Raw genomic sequence first — 15,036 nt, forward strand, 5'->3', positions numbered from 1 at the left:
AGTAACATAGAAATGTAAATGTCACTTTCGTTCACAAATATTGTCCCATCCACCCAATTATCTCTGTGTATCTCTCTGTATCTCCCCTCCACATATGTGTGTGTATATGTATATACATGTGTGTATACATGTATATGTACATACAAAAAACATAAGTGCTTTGCCACCTTAGGGTGCTATAAAATGCTAGCTATCATTATTATTAATGTAATTATTATCTTGGAGATCATGCTCCAGGACAACCCAGACGCTCATCCCAGAACTTCTCTGTCTTCCCAGAGGCACTCCCTGGGCAAAGGCTCCCTTGGAGCTGTGCTTCTTAAACAGAAGAAGCATTTAGTAAGTCAATGCTTGTTAGAAGAGTCTTCGGTGGGCTGAGTCCTTCATTAGAATGTATAAGGGGAATGTGGAGGAAGGAGATGTGGTCCCTGCCCTTAGAGAGTTCCTGCCCCTACTGCATCCTGGGCCATCTCCAGTCATCCTGATCCATATCTAGCCATGGACCCAGATGACTCTGGAGGATAAAGTGAGGCTGGTAACTTTGCACAGCCCTCCCTCACTTAGATCCAATTCACTTGAGAGTCATAACATCACCTCCTGATGTCCTGGTCCTCTTTAAGAACGAAGGACAAACAACCACAGCATGAGATGGGGCAGGAGGAGGCAGGCACAGCCTCTATCCTTGGGAAGTTCTGGACTGAGGACATGAGATGTCATGGTCGTGGTCCTCACAAGAGCCTTCACAGAGTCTCCATTCTCAGGCATCTCTCAGAGGCATAGGGGGTGGCTCCTTGGTATCTTGCTCTCCACTTAGGCAGGGGACTCTGCTTTCTGCATGAGGTGTAGGGAAGTGAGAAGAAGCCTGTGCTGTGTGGTTCTAAGGTCTCACTGGGCCAACCCACCCTGTCATATTTGTGTGGGCAGGGTCTGTGCCCCTCTTTCATAATAGATTTAAAGGCATCTGAAGATGCTGCTAGCTATGGATTTCATGACTCACAGCAAAACAGACTTAGAACAGAAATGAATAGGTCTCCACTTTTCATAGACAAACACAGCAATACAGAATGTCAGAGCTAGGAGAGGCCTTAGAACAAGGGATGTCAGAGCTGGGAGGGGCCTTGGAACAAAGAATATCAAGGGTGTGAAGGAGCTTAGTTAGTCTTTAAGCATTGATTAAATACTCACTACCTTGGGGTAGGGGGCACACCATATACATGGGCACACACAGAATTTATTGGAAGTAATCCCAGAGGGAAGGGATTGGAGCTAGAGGTGAGGGTGGGGAGAGAGACCAGAAAAAGGCATCCTGATGACTGGGAGATTTGATCTGAGCCTTGAAGAAATAGGAGATGAGGAGGAGGAGTGTTCTAGCCTTGGGGAACAACCAATATCCAGATACAAAGATGGAAAACGAAGTGTCATGGCAAGAAACAGAACCACGATGTAAAAGAGCAAAACCAGACCTTGACCTTCATTGGTAATGTGAGTTATGTGGACTGTGGAGTGCTGAGGCACTCCAGTGACCCTGACAGAGCTTTCCCTTTCAGGAAAGCTTTAACTCCTGAGTAGCACTATGAGTGGGAGGTCTGTATATGTCTGGGGGAGGTGGGGGTTACTGCAGGGGTGGATTTCTTGTCTTCATAGCAACCCTGAATACTTTCCTCTCCTGGGCAGCATAATAAGTTCAGAGAATTGTAAAGATCCCGGAGGGAGATGAGGTATAGCTTTGCCTGTTGAAATCCTTCCTTCATTTATTCACAGGTACTATGTTCCCCATAAAGCTTTCACTGATCCTTTCCAGCTAGAAGTATTCCTTCTCCATTCAAGTTTTTATTAGGCATTTTGCCTGAATTTTTCATTCATCCAAGAAGCATTTATCAAGTGCCAGGCTACCATACAAAAACAATTACTCACTATTTTGTATTATAGTTATTTGTGCTGTTTCTTACCTTCTTTAGTGATGTGTCTCACTTCCTCCCAGGACTTGGATTTGAATCCAGGTCCCCTGACTCCCAAATTTAATGTTCTTTTCCCCACACAGTCTTTTCCATTGTTTCTGTCATTCCATGTTCTAAGCTTTTCCTGCATCTGTCCATGTCACTATCTCCTCCCCCTCCCCACTATCCACTCGATAAACTCCAATGGCTTCCTACTCTCCCCGAGTGGTACAGTGGATACAACACTGGGCCTTGAGCCAGAAAGACAGATCTGAGTTCAAATCTGGCCTCAGACATTTATTAGTTGTGTAAACTTGGGAAAATCACTTGACCTCATTTTTCTGTGAAATGGAGATATTAATAGCACCTCCCTCCCAGGGAGGGGGGATCAAATGGGATTATCATTGTGAAGTGCACAGCACAGTGCCTGGCACATAGTAGGTGCCATAGTAATGCTAGTTATTCCATTTCTTAGTTAACATTTGTTCATTATAATCAAATTGAAAGTCCACTGTTTATCATTTAAGGTCCCTCACAAGTGAGGCTCTTCTGACCTTTCTCATCTTTGAACACTATTCCCTTACACACACATACACACACACACACAATTTTGCACAGCTCTGCCTCACTTAAGTCTAATTCATGAGCAAGGAAAGATGTCACCCCATGATGTCACTTGTCCTTTTCAATAAATCTTTCATGGACTGATAATGGAATGATGGGCTCATGCAGCTTTAGCCCTGGAGGAAACGATCATGTTCAGGGGAGGGAATCCTGGCCCAGCCAGGGGAAGGGACCTGCTCCTGAGCACACATCCACAGGCTCCCTAATCATGGTTCCATGATTCCTATGCTGTCTCTGTGTCTGCTGCTTTCCAGGCAGGCTCTAGTAGTGGGTGGGGAGGGCAAGTGCCCACCCAAGTAAGCCTTAGAATCCCTTAACAATCCCCGTAGATCCATCCTGGGAAAATTGAGGGACAGGTACCTGAACTAGGGACGCTGCATCACAGCCTTCCCCCAACTGGACCCACAAAGTGAGAATCAACACCAAGGGATGGGACTAGATGGCCCTGGGGCTCTGGGAATTTGAGCCAGGTTCTCAGCCTCCTCTTCCATGATGTCCGGGCCAATTCCAAGATTTCCAAGTCCTGTGTGGGAGGACACAATGTGGGCTAATGCAGGATACATGGCACTGGGAGAAGGGCAGGGCCAGCACATAACACTGTGCTACACTATCTATACCATGATGCTGGGCTGGGCTGTGGGATCCCAGCTGTACTTCTATATGTCATTGTATGTTACTTCATGGTCTCAGCCTATAATTAACTCTCTGAACTCTTTTCTCCTGACTTTGCTCCAGACCCTCTGGACTTTTCCACCTCCACCATAGCAGCCTTCTTGCCCTGGAGATGCCTCTGCCCCTGCAGCCCCTTTTCCAGTAAATGAATCCCTGCTCTGGACCAGCATTTCGTGGCTAGTCCTGGTTAGCCAGGCTCCTCACTCTCCCTCTTTTCCAACTCCCTTTATGTATCATTTTCTGCCATTAAAATGTAAGCTCTTTGAAGGCAAAGACTGACTTATTCACTTATATCTGTACTTCCAGTCTTAGCATAGTGCCTGATACATAGTAAGCACTTAATAAATGCTCCGTCTACCTATCTGATCTGCCTTTCTCTTCCTATTTCTAGCACTCTCTATTTTTATCATCTCTGTCTATCCCATGTTATACTACTACTATACTGTACCACAGAATAGTTTACTATATAATGCAGCTAAACAAGACAGCTAGGTGGCGTGCTGGTTAGAGTGTGGGGACCGGAGTCAAGAAGACCTGAGTTTGAATCCAAACTCAGATACTCTCCAGCTGTTTGATCCTTGTCAAGTCACTTTAACCTCTGCTTGCCTCAGTTTCCTACTCTGTCAAATTGAGGTAATAATAACACCAAGCTCTCAGGGTTGTTGTGGGGATCAAAAGAGATAATAATTGTAGAGGGCTTAGCACAGTGATGGGCACATAGTAGGTGCTATACAAATGTTAGCTATTATTATACAATGCCATAGAGAGGCATCAATGACGGAGGTGATGTAGAACTGGACTCAGACTCAGAAAGATTTCAAGTCCTAAATAGGAAATGTACTTGCTGTGTGACCTTAAGCAAGTCACTTAGCTTCTTAGTACTTCAAGCAGCTCTGGACAGACAGACAGACAGACAGATAGACACACACACACACACACACACACACACACACACACACACAGAGAGAGAGAGAGAGAGAGAGAGAGAGAGAGAGAGAGAGAGTACTTATTAAGCCCTTTCTGTATACTAGGCACTGTGCTAAGGACTGAAGAAATAAATAAGTCAGACAGTCTTTGCCCTCAGGTAGCTTACATTGTAAGACTGTAAGTAGCAGAACCTGACGGCAATCAGCATCAGTGGATGGAGTTTCCTTTCTGCCACTCCTCTGCATGGGTGGGATCACAGCTCTGGTCGACACCACCCTGTCCCCCATGGAGGGCAACATACAAGTGGCAGGCAACAAGGTATTCATCACCTTCTTGTGGAAGGGAATATTTCCGTATCCAGTAAACTGAGTGTGAGACAATGTGTCTATTCCTTGAGTCTGACTGGTCCTATGCTTTGTTGGGTGCTGATGGGCTTGGCTACACAATACTCCCTTGGTGTTTCCTCTACCATACTACACCATACAATTCAAAGCTATGCCACACCACAGTTTCCTACACAATAGGACATTGGGGGGGCAGCAGCATAGAGACGCAACCTCTGAAAACTCCCTTTTCCCAAATAGATCTGCATTCTCTCCAGTCTTAGAAAGTTTAACTAGAGTAGGGATGTCAGACTCAGAAGGATCCCTGCAGTTGCATATTGACTTAGAAAACCACATCTTGACATTATCTATTTATTTTGTGAAATATTTATCAATTACATGTCAATCTAGTTTGGGCCATACATGGTGGGCCCCTTGCACCTAAGGGCTGTCTTTGATCCCTCTGGTCTAGAGCACTGAGAAGCTAGGTTACCTTCCCAGATTCAGATAGTCAGTGGGGGTCAGAGGTAAGACTAGAACCTGGGTCTTCTTGACTCAGAGACTGACTATCTAGCCAATCTGACATGCACACACACACACACACACACACACACACACACACACACTATATTATTCTTTACCTGACTAAACTGAAACGTACCATATCCTTCATTGCTCCATATACTTGTAATGCTATATGGGCTAAGCGAGACAGTGAACAGAGTACCATCCCTGGACCTGAGGAGGACCTGAGTTCAAATGTGATCTCAGACACTTACTAGCTTGTGACCCTGGGCAGGTCACTTCACCCTTTTTGCCTCAGTTTCCTCATCTGTAAAATGAGCTGGAGAAGGAAATGGCAAACCACTCTAGTATCTTTGCCAAGAAGACCCCAAATAAGGGTAATGAAGAGTCAGACACAGTTGAACAGCAACAACAGTCATATTTGTATAGCCTAAACTGTGGAAATAATCCACACCCTCTCATTATGTCCTTGAGGCTTTTGGAAAAAGGTTGGTAGCTTTATTCTTGCTTTATCTCTTAAATAAATATTCACTTGTAAAAGTTAATTCAATATTAAGTGGTTAAATGGAACTGGAGTGCTAGCCACCAGGACCTTAAAATTGAGGAAGGAAAGATGGCCAGTGAGGACTCAAGCAGATGACAGAGAAGAGACTCCCCAATCCTTTCGGAGAATCCTGAAGAACTAAAATGTAGGAGGCCTTGTTCCGAGACAGTGGGGCCATAATCAATCACATTACATGTTGAATTTTGTTGTACTATGGAAAATGAAACTACACTATACTATAATTTACTAAGATGCAAAATCTGGTGGCCTTTACCCAGTTTTCATGCTACCTTTATTATGTGCAGCTTTTAACACCACAGATCACCCACTCCTAAGCAGTCTCTTCTTGGTCTTGGCCACTGGGATACAGCTCTTACTTTCCTCTCCTCCTATCCAACTGACCCTTCCTTCTCCATCCCCATTTGTGGGGTAATCATCCTTTGCCCACCATCTAATGGTGGGTGTTCCTTGAGGCTCTTGTCCTGGCCCTCTTCTCTCTTTACAGACTCTCTCCATGTCTTTGGCAGCTCTACTGGGTTTACATATCATCTCAATTGAGCTGACTCTCAGATCTTTATACCCAGCCCCGAGTTCTCGCTTGACCTCCAATCCTGTATCACTGCTTGAATGTTCTGGTGGCATCTCAAACTCTACAGAGCCAAAACAGAATTCATTATCTTCCCCCCCTGTCAAGTTCATTCTACTGTATTCTACCCTGCTTTATTATTAATAAAAATGACCAAAAAAAAGACATCATGACACCCTCCCTCCCCCCAGTATTGCCACTTTCTCACTTCCCACTCACTATTTATATAGTCTGGTTTCTCCTCCAACCCCTCTACTAAACTTCTCTGTACAGTCATTAACAACCTCCTCTATATCCAACCCAGTTGTCTTTTCTCATTTCTCATCCTCCACAACTCTCTCCTGACCACTGCATAAGCTCTCTCTCTTTGGTTTCACACTCATCTGGTTCTCCCCTTGCCTCTCTGACAATTCCATTTCTAATGAAAGCTAGCATTTATATAGCATGTAAAGGTTTGTAAAATACTTTCTAAATATTCTAATTTTATCCTCACAACAACCCTAGGAGGTAGGTGCTTCTGTGTCTTTCTGTATCTCTTGGTTCTCTTCCCAATCCCTGAAGGTAGATAGACTACTATACTCTAGATTTAGAGCTGGAAGGGCCTGAGATTCCATCAAGTCCAATCGTCTCATTTTAGAGGTGAGGAAATTGAGGCTCAACTAGAATGTGTCTGATGTAGAATTCGAAGTCAGGCCTCCATTCCATGGCGAGTGATTCAGTTTGGTTCATTAAACATTCATTAATCACCTACTATGAAATAGGCACTATGTTAAGGGCTGGGGGTACAAATAAAAAAAAAAGGACAGTCCTTGCCCTCAAGGAGCTTAGAATCTAATATACCAAAGGAAGCTGAAAAGTGGGGAGGGGGTACCCAGCATAGACGGGCACAATATTTATAGAGTAGAAACCAAGCAGAGCTGCTACAGGAAAATGAAGACTCTATGTACTGCGCCACCTAGCTGCCTAAACCCAATCAATCAATCAATTAGAAGCATTTACTTAGATCACTATATGTTAGGTGCTATAATAGGTTCTGGGGCTACAAGGACAAAAATGAGCTAGTTCCTGTCCTTGAGAAGCTTATATTCTGCTGGAGGAGATAACACACGTACTCATCAATCAAGTTGACCATTTGCCTAGCACTGTGCTCTGCACAGCTGGGGATATATAAACAAAAGTGAAAGCCTCTGCCCCCAGGGAACTTCAATCCTATCGGGTGGCTGCATGAGACGTCTACAAAATAAGTACCAAGTCATTTCAGCGTGGGGAATCATGAGAGCCTCTTGAAGGAAGTGGTATTTGAGCTAAGTTTTCAAGGGAGTTAGGGGTTCCAAGAAGTGGAAGAGAGGAAGGAAAGCACATTAGTCCTTGAGAGCTGACTCTATAAAGGCACAGAGGTAGCAAGTAGGCAAATCTGGCTGAAGTGTTGTGAACATAATGGAAAGCCATTTAGGCAAAATCTTGATTCTGAATGGCTTCAAAGGAGAGTGTTTATCCTAGGGGTTATAAGTATGGCTTCTTGAGCAGGATAGCATGGTCAGGTCTGTGCATTAATAATACTGTTATCAGTTTGTTGTTTGTCCTTCCTTCTCAAAGAGGACCAATAACATCAGCAGGGCCACGTCTTGACTTGCAAGTGAATTGGACTTAAGTGAGGCAAAGCCTCACTCTCTCCTCCAGAGTCATTGGGATCCAGTGGTAAGACATGAGTCAAGACCAGCTACTTGGAGCGTGGATTGAAGAGGGGAGATACAAGCCACAAGAAAAGCTTCGTGTAGGAGACATGAGCAGAGCCTTTAGGAAAGCCAGGAATTCCTAGAGGTAGAAGGATGAAGAGAGTGCTCCACAGGAAGGGCGGAGAGATCATGATAAGGCACAGAGTCAAGAGATGGAATGTTGAGGTCATGGAACAGCTAACTGGCCAGTTGGACCAGGGATGTAGCTTGTTAACTAGAGGGACCCAGCAAAGCTCCAGGGAATGGAAGAGAAATTTCAACCTCATTCTGGCATGGAAGTGTATAACTGAATCATCAATGATTATATTTAGCTTCTTCAGCTGATCAATGGTCTCATCAGTAGGGGGTTACTCTTCATTGGTGTAGAACACATTCTAGCCCCTGTTCTCCATCTTGTGTGATTCTTGTCTGTGTTCTTTTGTCCAAAGAGGTTCTAATTAACATGGTGGTGGACTTCCTCCAGGTCAGGGATTTTTAGCCTAGGGTCAGTGACATTTTAAAAAATGTATTGTGATGTGTATAACCTATTAGATTGCTTACCCTCTCAGGGAGGGGAAAAGGGAGGGAGAGAAGGATAGAATTTGGAAGTTTTTAAAAATATCAAAAAAATTCTTTTAAAATAAAATATTATTTCATGTATATATTATGATGGTTGCGAGGGAGAGAATTTGTAACTCAAAAATTTTTTTAAATGTTATTTTTTATATAACTGGGAAATATTTGATGATAATAATATAATATGATAATATATAATATAATATAATGATATAAAAATGAAATTAAATAAAAACATAATCAAAAATATATTGTGCTGACTGTATTTCAATATAGGTGACTTCCTTTGTACTTCCATGTGTTTGATTTTATGCATTTAAAAGCATAGGTTTCATTAGCAGTACTGTGTACAAAGCACTTTTCTTATATCAAGATGAACAAAACATTTTAAGGAGATTAGGGAATGGAGGAGAAGGCCAAAGATTTTCTCAAGAGAGCTGGAATGCTAAGGGAGATTGGATACCAATCACGAATTGGATGGAGCTAGCTTGAACTGACTCTGAGAGCCAATTGCTAAATTTTCAGTACAAGCAATTAACACCTCTGGAAACTGGCAAACTCTGCAAGTCGGGACTTGATTTATTGTTTTGTTGATTGTCTAGACTCAAGAAAGTGATGGAGAAAATTTGAATCATATAGATTAAACTTGAAAGTGTGTCATCACACAGCTTTTTCCAGAGAGAGAGAGAGAGAGAGAGAAGCAGACCAGGGAGCTCTCTTGGAGTAGAGGGAGGGACCAGAGGAGAGCATCGAGAGGCAGAATCCAAAGGATGTTGCTTCCTTGGAGGGGAAAGAGAAATCAATGAGACAGCACTTGACAAGGAAAACGTATTATTTTTAGAGCCAACTAGTGAGCTTTGCCCTGAGCTGGGGGAAGCATCGGAGAGTAAGAAGATGGACTTACAAGGCAGCCAGGTTCTAGGCTTGGTTTTGCCATGAATTCATTAGGTGACCTTGAATGGTTTTCTAGCCATGAACTTGGGATAAGTCACTTGGACTCTTCAAGACTCTTCTTTCTCATCTGTAATACATATGAAGCAATTGGACCAGAAGATCTCTCAGGTCGCTTGTAACTAAAATTCTATGCTTCTCTGAAGCCCCCCAATAGGATTTATTATCTCTCTCAAGATGGATGAAGCTGGACCCTGCTGGGTACCTCTTATTGGCCAAGTGAGAGAGAGGAGGCCACTCTTAGCCCAAAGGGGAGCAGGATGCAGTTTTAGTCCGGGAGATGGTGGCTGGCACAGCAATCACATCAGGACAGAGGAAGTAGAAACCCAGATCGAAGCATGAAATAGAGAAATTGCCAGTGTTTCCCCCACCTTCCACCTTTACCCTTCTCAACCCTGACCACATGTCCCTCTCAAAGCGCTTGAGGTTTCAGGGAGGGGAATGAGAAGAGGGAAGAAGCTATGATATAGCACACAGCACTGTCTAATTAGCAAACCACTTTGCCTCACTTCTGTGAGGTGAGTTGTGCAAGTCTTGATCCACACCCACTTTACAGATGAAGAAACTGAGTCCCAAGTGACTTACCCAAGGTCATGTGGCTAGCACTCAATGTATCTATGTCTCAGACCTAGGTTTTCTGATTTTAAATCTAGGGTGCTTTTTACTAAATCTGTGTGAAATTGGGGAAGGAGAGAATGGAGAAAGATAATAAGAGGGAAGAACAGAAGAAAATTAAAGGTGAATTCTAAAACAGTGGCACCTGTTCAGGAACAGGGGGGAAAAAGGAATTAAAGCTTCTACAAGAGAGCCATCTCTGCTTTTGCCTTCACTCTGAATAAATTCTATACAAGGCTGTCTCAGGAGAGATAAATCACAGACAGATTTATCTGCACCCATGCCCAGCTAAATCCTGTCTGGGATAATGGGTGACCTAAAATGCATTTTCTCTCCCTTAGCTAGAGCCCACATGCTCTTAATTAGCAAGAGCAAATTTGTTGATTGATGTCTTCCCCCAACCCAGCCAGCAGACCCCTGCATAGCCCAGAACAAGGGGTGGGGCAAGGAACCCACTTCTCCTTACTGACCTAGGAATCAGCACCCAAAGCCAGCACAGGGGAATACAATTCAGAATCAGGACCTCTTAGACAATGAGGGATCACTGTGAAGGCTGATGTTGCCCTCACAGACTCTTCCTTCAGTAAAACTATAAAAAGCATGGAAGACGCAGTGGCATGTTGGTTATTGTTTACCAATCAGCTCTCCCCTGCCAAAACATAAATGTGCACATGACACACTTTTAAGCTTTTAAACTTCATTATCAATATTTTCTCTATCACTTTCGTAAGTCTAGACAATCAACAAAGCAGTAAGGCAAGCGCCAGTTTGTAGCTGTTGCTGATCTCAGAGGTGTGAATGCTCAAAATGAAAATTTAACAGTCAGCTTTCCCAGCCGCAGCTACTCTAGCACACTCCTGCATGGGTGTTGAGGGAGAATGGACCCAACATGACTCTGGGGTGACTGTCACAACACGCATTTGAAAATTCATTCCTCTCTAAGACTGAATTCCAGACTTCCTCCAAGCCTCACTCCAGGCCTGAAGCACCCTCCTGTAGCCCCTCCCTCTCATTGGATGGCCCCTCCCCCAAATTCCATTTAAGGAGAGTGTTCGGGCTAGCCCTGTCTTCATTCCCCCACCTAGTCATCCTCACTCCCTTTTAACTTTTTTTCCTTTTATGTGTTACGTATGTTATCCTATTAGAATGTATGCTACTTGAGGAACGGATGGTCTTTGTTTCTACTAGCATTTGTATCCCCTGTACGTAGCGGAGTGCTTCACCCATAGTGAACTTTTAATAAATGCTCGTTGACTAACTGACCGAACAGCGGGCTCCCAACATATTCAGAGTTTGGGAAGCTAAGATTTGGGGTGGTTTTACTGAATGAGGATCACGTGTAGGCATATAATTTTGCATATCTCTACTATGTCTTGATGTGCTCATTTCCAGTCAGACCTCAGAAGTGACCTACATCCTTCAAGCTAACACACAGCCAGTAAATGATCAATTTCCAAACAAAAAGACTGATTTAAGTAACTCACATTTTTGTAATGATTTAAGGTTTGGAAGTAAAAATAGGAACCTGGCACATGAGCAGAGACCCCATCAGCTGGGCTCAGATGGCCAAGGACTAATGGTAGAGGACTTTTGTTGTTGTTCAGTCATTTCAGGCACATCCAACTCTTCATGACCCCATTTGGGGTTTTCTTAGCAGAGATACTGGAGGGATTTGCCATTTCCTTCTCCAGCTCATTTTACAGATGGGGAAACTGAGGCAAATGGGATAAAGTGACTTGCCCAGGGTCATACAGCTAGGAAGTCTTTGAGGGTTCATTTCAATTCAGGTATTCCTGACTCCAGGCTTGGTACTCTATCCACTGGGCCACCCAGCTTGCTTCAGATAGTGACATCCATCTGAGTCAAGCTCATGGGAATCTGCCCATGTGCCAGATACCCATGACAATAAGCACTTTCCTTACAATAACCCTTTGAGGCACGTAGTAGAAGTATTCTTATCCTCCTTTTAAAGAGATGGAAACTGAGGTTCCTTGAGGTTAAGTGACTTGCTCATGGTAAGTGTGTATCTGAGCCAAAATTTGATCCCAAGTCTCTTCTGAACCCAGTGAAGTGGTCTTTCCTTCATATAACACTGCCTTTCCAAGCAGTGACCTGAACTCGGGACACTAGAATTGTGGGAACCTCAGGTCAGACTATGGCTTGATGGATCTAGTATAACCGAGGTTATAACAACAACTCTCAATTAGAAATGCATGAGATGAGTTCAGCCTTCTTCCATGTGCCTCTGTCTTCACTATCACAGTCCCCTCCCCTATAGGCTTTTAGAATATTAGAACAGAGAAAGTCATGCCTGGAAGGCACCTAGAACAGGGGATGTCAGAGCTGGGAGGGGCCTTAGAACAGGGGATGTCAGGGTTGGGAGGGGCCTTAGAACAGGGGATGTCAGGGTTGGGAGGGGCCTTAGAACAGGAAATGTCAGCACTGAGAGGGACCTTAGAACATGGGTTGGCAGAGTTGAGAGGCGCCTTACAAAGTGGGATGGCAGAGCTGGGAGGGATTTTTGAACAGAGAATGTCAAAGTTGGAAGGGGCCTTTGAACACGCAATGTCAGAACTGGGAAGGGCCTTAGAACAGAGGATGTCAGGGCTGGGAGGGGCCTTAGAATTCTCTTCATATTACACTTAAGAAAACAGCAGTTTGGTGAAACCTGCAGACAACTTCTCAGAAAAATGTTTTTAAAATACTTGATATAAAATATACAGCTTTATAAAGGAAACAAATTATACTGAAATGCTTATAATTTTTTAAGTCCATAGAACAAGGTTAAGAAGCCTTGTCCAAGTAATTCTCAGAAAGATTTTGTGGTGATGAAAAATTCAGCATCAGGGTCCGTAGTCACTGAGGTCCTCGTTTTTTGCTGGGGAAAGGTAAGGTGAGAATCTGATGCTGTCAGGCATAGTGGATATAGTATTGGGCTCTAGGAAATCTAGAGAGAACTAGATTCAAATCCTGCTGCTGCCACTTAGTTCCAAGATCCTGGGCAGCAAGTCTTTTAATAGTTGAGTGACTCAGGCAACTCTCTGCCAAGCCCCAGATGGATGAAGGGAGGGAGGAAGTCCCACAGATCCCTTACATATGGTATTAATGAAATAGGCCCATGATCTAATTGTCTTATCCTGGTGCATTCTTTCTAAATTTCCATTTTATCTTTCTCCTTGTAAACCTGAGAAGCTGCACTCTTGTGGCCTCACAGATTTGGAAATGGGTGATGGAAAGGGCAGGAGTGAGGAATCAAGAAAGCCAGAAACCTTCAGTGATGGCAGCCCTGGTGGAAGGCACGGAATGGAGCTATGGACCCAGGAGCCAGTCTGGCTTAGGGACTGGGAAGGTTGGGAGCACCCAGAGCCTTGAGGGGAGGGCAGAATTCAGCAAGGTTTGTAAGATAACTAGCAGAGAATGTTCTTGGACAAAGGGAAGCTTCCCTGGCCCAGTTCCAAGGAGGAGATGGAAACTTTGGTCAGCAAGCCTTCATCCCAGGGTGTAGCTAGAGCCAAGACAGTCTGTCACAGGAAAGCCTGGCTCAGGAAAGCAGAAGGACTTTTTAGACTAGCCCACTGGTGGAGCATTTATAGGAACCACACTCTCCTACCCTTTGAACACCATGACAGAGGTGCCCATATCCAGAGCTATTATCTCTCTTCTGCTCTCCTAAGCTCTTCCCAAATCACCTCCAGCACTCAGCAGTTAGTAACAGATAATAATAATACAATAACACAACACTGATAACAGCATTGATGTAAGACTTTCAGGTTTGCCAAAAGTCATTTGATCTTCACAAAAACCTTGTGAGGGAGGTACCGTTATTATCCCCATTTTACAGAGGAGGAAACCGAGACTGAGAAAAGATAAAGGACTTGCCCAGGGTCATAAGTCTAATTAGTGTCTGAGGCAGGATTGAAACTCAGGTCTTCCTGAGTCCAAGTTACGGCATCACCATTTACACCTATCATTTTTTTTAAACACACATGGGATGTATTTTATTCCTGCTTGGTCACAGAAACTCAGGGACTGTCAAGTGTCTTCTTAGCACCCTGAGAAAGGACAATAGTATGAATAAGGTACCAGACTTGGACTCAGGGACACCTGACTTAGTTTGAATCCCCCCCTCAGGTCCTTACTAGCTGTGTGATGCTGGGCTGGGCTCAACCTCTCTGGGCTTCAGTTACCTTCTCTACAGCCTTGGAGGGCTCCTTTGTGATTAATTCTTACTCACATTCAATTTTAATTTTTGCCTGGACTATTGAAACAGCTTCTTCATTCATTTCCCTGCCTCCACCTTCCTCCTTCTTCAATTAGTCTTTAATGCAGCTATAAAAATTGCCAGCCTAAGTCTTGGGGATGGCCATCTCATCTCACTCCCCATTTGTAAGTTAAACCCTCTCCATCCTCAAATATCTCGAATTCAGTCATCTGCTCATATGTGGTATTCCCCGGTAGAGTGGAAGTTCCTTGAGGGCAGGCACTGGTGATTTTTATCTTGGAATCCTCAGCCCCCAGAACAGTCTCTTGACTGTAGGAGGTGCATAACGGATGTTGGATTTGATCTAATTAAATCCTGTTTAGTCATTTTTGCTTTATTTTTTTTCCAAATTTTGAGTTTCATTTCTCTTGGTGAAGAAAACATGCAAAAATGGGAATTGAGTAGTTCTGTTTTATCTCTGTTGTCTGTTCAGGTTAATCAACAAGGGTGGGGGGTGGGGGGGGGAGAGGCAGAGAAGCACCAGAAACTGCAGGGTTTAGAAATGTCCTAGTAAAGGAGGGAGTGCTTGGGCTGAGCTTTGAAAGGAAGCAGGACTTTTGGAGGGATAAAGGTGAAGAGGGAGTACCTTCCAGACGTGGAGAACAAAATCCTGGAGGTAGGAGATGAAATTTCACAAACAGCAAACAGCCTATTAGACCAGTTTGGTGGGAGCACAGAGTGTATGAGTGGGAGTAATGTGTGATCAGCCTGGAAAGTTTAGCTGGACCCAGTTTGTGAAGGGATTTAAAAGGTCTGTCGACCCCACTCTCCACCTCCCAA

The sequence above is a fragment of the Trichosurus vulpecula genome, chromosome 5 (assembly GCF_011100635.1).
Source record: "Trichosurus vulpecula isolate mTriVul1 chromosome 5, mTriVul1.pri, whole genome shotgun sequence".
Lineage (NCBI taxonomy): Eukaryota > Metazoa > Chordata > Mammalia > Diprotodontia > Phalangeridae > Trichosurus > Trichosurus vulpecula.